Raw genomic sequence first — 5,619 nt, forward strand, 5'->3', positions numbered from 1 at the left:
TATTCCTTCCTCGGTCACAATGTACCAGCCACACTGGCATGTTCCAGTCTTTGCATGCTAATCCGTCTCCACTCTGAGCTCTGGGTTTCTGTTCCCTGTGTCTGCACAGCACACCCCCACATACTTCACAGGCAGCCACTTTGACAATAGAGCATGCTCTCAACTTCCTTTCTCTTTAAATGATAAGGGTTTGGGGCTGAACTGTCACTACTAGAATTCAACATAGCCCCTCAAATGGCACCCTTCTTTATCTAAGCTCTGAGTCATTAAGAAATAAGTCAAACGAGCCAAGCAGATGGAAACCGAAATGTTGCCTTTACAACAAATAAAATAGATCTCAGAGAATGCAGCTTATGTTATCTGCAAACAAGTGGCTTCTGGACACTAACACCAGGTTCAAATAGACCTGCCCCCACCAGTAACAGGCTGTGCTATGTCAGAGCACACCTCCCCATGTGGGGGTCTTGCCCCTGGAATACTGACAGCAGGGAAGGGCAGAGAAGACCTTCATTATCTGCAGTCTGAATCTCTAAAAAAAGGAGAGGACATATCTGAACCCTGCAAACCCAGTATCTCTTTCCAAACATAAGAAATTCCTCTTCCTCTAAGCTACATGGCAGAAGTCGACTAGGAGTGTTACACTACCAAAGCTTCCTCTACATGGTAGGAAGCATCAGTTGAGAAATGCTCTCTATTGTGCCCCTCAGCCCCATCACCTCCTTTAAATGCCTGCCTTGCTCCCCTCCCCTGGGCTGGGCTCTCCATCTGGCTCTCCTGCATTCCTGCGTTCATCTCCACCATTACCATAATGATCTCCTGTGTGTCTGCAAACTTCCTAAGGGCAGAGACCAGGGAAAATAAAGAGTGGAGGGAAGATATAATGTGGGCTGGTGGGGAACTCTCTTGCAATATCCCACAGGTTGAGGAACGACCCCAACTTCGGAATGGAATGCCAGCTAGGATGGGACTATCAACAAAATGAGAGCAGTCCAAGGACCACAGCAGAGCTGGCCTGTGTGTAGAAGCCTCTTCTGGAGAGCTCCACCTTATCTCGTCCCAGCCTCAGAGACGGATAAACCGAAAGAAAGGTTTGTCTTCCTCACACAGGGCTTTGTGTGACTTATTTTTCCTTTCCTTTCTTTTTTTTTAAAATATACTGAAAACAGAAAAATACCCATCAGACGAAAGCTGCCGTGACCTCAAGTTTCAATGGTTCAATCCCTGTTGCAATGACTCAAAGGTTAAGTGGTTCAAGCTGTGTCACAGTGACTTTGGCTTCCCAGTGACACAATGCGCTCTCACACACTAAACTGATCTGATTTTAAAACCAGTGCAGCTGCAGTTGAAGCCTGTCTCTACTGAGGAGATTGAAGCAGCCCCCATATGTGGGGTATAACACATACACAGGGCTAACTGTTGGCAGGTACGACTGAGAAAGTGGTCTAATCACTAGTTATAACCAACAACTCTGTGCTTTCTCATCCTAGCATTCACATTCTCTGCAAAGGGTGGTATTTAAGTCTGAACTATTGCAGAGAGCAAGGAAGAATGTGCTTACATGTAGGGCAAGCAGCCCATGGGGAGGACCAAACTACCAGATTGAGGACAGCAAGAAACAGAGTTATTAGTATGTAAGTCACAACCTAGATGGAACAAGCAATATTCCCAGGACAGAGCAAAGGTTAACCTTGCCCTCCGCCCCCCTCCCCCATTCCCCACCATGGGACCATGGGGACCAGGGGACAAGTCAGGAAGGCAGTGCTGTTCACGGCTACTGAGAAAACACCAAGACTCCTGTAGAGCCCAGTCTTCACATATAGACTCACACATAGATCTGTGCATGTCAATTTGTATAAACAACCCTTACAAAGCCACATCACCCCACTATGCTCCACATACAACTTCCAATTATACCACGTCCTTTAGTGGCTTCTTCCTTTCGAAGAGCCCTCAGTGTTTCTGTTAACCTTCAGCTTTACTGAACGGTCCAACCAGGGAGGGTGTGGATGTTTAGTGGGACTCATCGGAGCCCACACACTATGCTAAGTGAAATAAACCAGTCATAAAAGGACATATTGTGTAATTCTACTTATATGAAGTTCCTGGAAGAATCAGAATCATAGGGACAGAAAGTAGAATGGAGGTTGCTGGGGGCTGGGAGGCAGTGTTTAATGCGGACAGAATTTTTATTGGGGAAGATCAAAAAGTTCTGGAGACAGACAGTAGTAATGGTTGTACAACAATGTGAATGTTCTTAAGGCCACTTGACTGTAGACTTAAAATGTTTAAAATGGTAAATTTCTAATTGTGTATATTTTTGCTGGATTTTTTTTTAAGAAAGGGAAAGTGAATTAATCTTCATGGAACACCTAGCATATATCAGTACCACCATAACTGATGTTCATTTAACATCCCAAACAAATCCCCCGGGTTCTGTGCAAGGCAGTCAGCAACCGCATCTGGTCAGGTGTCCAGAGACCACCCTCCATTCTAGACTTCTGGCCTTTCTGGGAGGAGTGCATATGCCACTGTATAAGCCCCTGCCCCCAGGGCAATGGTCAAAAAACTGCCCCAACCTGCCAGTGTTTCCGGAGATGGGGCCCCACTTTTAGCTACCAGCTCTTTGTCCATTGACGAGGAAGAGATCTGGATTCAATCTTCCAGGCCCTGGCTTGCCCCTGTTTCCCAGCCCAAGTATTGCCGCCCTATAGCAAAAGGGGTCCCCCATCCCAGGAATCAGAGTTCTGTGCGACCAGGGTCACATGCATGTCAGAGATGAGGAAAGACGCACAGCTCCATGAGCTGGGTGGTCTGCTGCTTAAGGACCTCCCGGGCCCCAGACAGCCTTGGTGAAACAGGAAAGACTGCTACAATAGAGACTCAGAATCCTTCTCAACACAGCGTCCTGGGGTCAGAGCTGATTTAACAAGCTGAAACAACCCTTGTTATTTGACTGGCCTGGCCTTGACTTTTGTCCTGACTTTCTCCAAAAGGCTGCCAGGGCTCCGCGCCCCATCCCGTGCTCAATCCTGCCATTTGAGCTGCTCTCCCCAGCCTGCTTCTTGGAGAAGGCACTGAGCAGATAGAGCTTGACCTCCTAAAAAGGCACAAAGCTGCAAAGCCCCATCTGCCGTCGTCCTGTCTGCACTCTCCAGAGCCAGCTCCCGAGTGTTCATCTTCCCAGGTCCCTGGGCCATGTGAAACAGGACAACTTTACTATCTCGCTCCTTTTATTAACAACACCTCTGCCTCCCATCACTGAGGCCTGAGCCAATTTGTTTCAAAAGCTTCTTTCTCTGTTAGTGGCGTAGCACTGACTTCAGACTCGTGCACGGCCCAGCTCCAATGCGAGTTAAACAGACAGGACAGAGACATTCCCATTGCGGGTGGGAGACGCTCTTCTTTCCCCTGCAGGACTTCCCTCATCACGTCCCACCCCCACCCCTGCTCTCAATTCCTTTTACACACACACACACACACATGTTTGGAACAAGAAGGAAAAGATTCTGCCCTTTAGATTCCAGGCCTGCTCTTGATCCTTGAGATAAGAGTACCCTCATTGGCCAATGGCCTCATCCCAGCACACACGGCCACCTCAGGACAGCTGAACTGCAGGAGGGCTGGGCAGAGAAATAAGGAGGTGGCCCTGCCCTGGCCACTTGCACAAGCAGCTTTCAAACCAGATCAGCAGGCACAGAGTTCTTTGTTCTTTCTGGTACCTGTCTAACCCGTGTTGAACCAGGGCTCTGGCTGCTCCCTCTTGGAAGGAAAAGAGAAGGCTGCATTTCATTTATGGAAGCCCAGTAGCTGGCTCTCCACACCTTCAAACCACAACTAGCCTGACCAATTACCAGGACTCTGAGACTCTGGTTCGGGGCAGGGAAGCAGGAGAAGCCTGGTGTCAGGTCTGGAGAAGGCCGGGCTCTGTGTGCCCCTGCCTTCTGGCGGGACTTACCTATAAGCACTCAGAGGCAGCAGGGACCCATGTTCAAGGTCGACTTCTAAAGATCCAGAGAAGGCCTTTGCACCAGCGCCTAGGATGTGGCAGTGAATAAGAGGTGTTTCATTTGTTTGGAGCCCAAGGAAAAGGCAGCTCAACCTGCTCTCCCTCCACCAGCTGCTTTAACAAGCACGGCAAACTATAATTATTAATACATTTTGCCTGTTGGACCAGTTGAGGAAACGGATGGCTTCCCCTGCAGCCAAGGTGTTTGCCAGCCCTGGGGGTTCTGGGGACTATCCCTGAATGTCTTAGTCTGGCCTTCAACATGCTTGACTTGTTCTATGAGTCATAGTCCAATTAAAATAAAAGTGGCGGAGGAAAAAAAAATTGCAGAAAAGACAGAACTCCATAGAGGATACAAGACCAGTAAGCATGTATGTTACAGGATGCCTTCCTCTAAAAACACCAACCCAGTGCTTGCTTCGGCAGCACATATACTAAAATTGGAACAATACAGAGAAGATTAGGATGGCCCCTGCGCAAGGATGACATGCAAATTCGTGAAGCGTTCCATATTTTTAAGCAAGATCAAAAGACAGCCTTCTGAATGGGAGAAAATAATAGCAAATGAAGCAACTGACAAACAACTAATCTCAAAAATATACAAGCAACTTAGGCAGCTCAATTCCAGAAAAATAAATGACCCAATCGAAAAATGGGCCAAAGAACTAAATAGACATTTCTCCAAAGAAGACATACGGATGGCTAACAAACACATGAAAAGATGCTCAACATCACTCATTATCAGAGAAATGCAAATCAAAACCACAATGAGGTACCATTTCACACCAGTCAGAATGGCAGGGATCCAAAAGTCTACAAGCAATAAATGCTGGAGAGGGTATGGAGAAAAGGGAACCCTCTTACACTGTTGGTGGGAATGCAAACTAGTACAGCCACTATGGAGAACAGTGTGGAGATTCCTTAAAAAATTGCAAATAGAACTGCCTTATGACCCAGCAATCCCACTGCTGGGCATACACACCAAGGAAACCAGAATTGAAAGAGACACATATACCTCAATGTTCATCGCAGCACTGTTTATAATAGCCAGGACATGGAAACAACCTAGATGTCCATCAGCAGATGAATGGATAAGAAAGCTGTGGTACATATACACAATGGAGTATTACTCAGCCATTAAAAAGAATACATTTGAATCAGTTCTAATGAGGTGGATGAAACTGGAGCCAATTATACAGAGTGAAGTAAGCCAGAAAGAAAAACACCAATACTAACACATATATATGGAATTTAGAAAGATGGTAATGATAACCCTGTATGCGAGACAGCAAAAGGGACACAAATGTAAAGAACAGACTTTTGGACTCTGTGGGAGAGGGAGAGGGTGGGATGATTTGGGAGAATGGCATTGAAACACGTATACTATCAGGTAAGAAACGAATCGCCGGTCTATGTTCGACACAGGATACTGGATGCTTGGGGCTGGTGCACGGGGATGATCCAGAGAGATGATATGGGGTGGGAGGTGGGAGGTGGGTTCAGGATTGGGAACTCATGTACACCCGTGGTGGACTCATGTCAATGTATGGCAAAACCAATACAGTATTATAAAGTAAAATAAAGTAAAAATAAAAATTAAAAAGAAAAAAGAA

General features: G+C 46.6%; 1 non-coding gene across 1 annotated transcript; it reads left to right on the forward strand.

Annotated features, from left to right (window-relative positions):
* Positions 1 to 4,416: 4,416 nt before the first annotated feature.
* Positions 4,417 to 4,523, forward strand: LOC138417954 (U6 spliceosomal RNA). Its single transcript, XR_011248365.1, has one exon. It is a non-coding gene; the product is annotated as a U6 spliceosomal RNA (small nuclear RNA).
* The last annotated feature ends 1,096 nt before the right edge of the window (positions 4,524 to 5,619 follow it).

Source organism: Ovis canadensis, chromosome 13 (assembly GCF_042477335.2).
Source record: "Ovis canadensis isolate MfBH-ARS-UI-01 breed Bighorn chromosome 13, ARS-UI_OviCan_v2, whole genome shotgun sequence".
Lineage (NCBI taxonomy): Eukaryota > Metazoa > Chordata > Mammalia > Artiodactyla > Bovidae > Ovis > Ovis canadensis.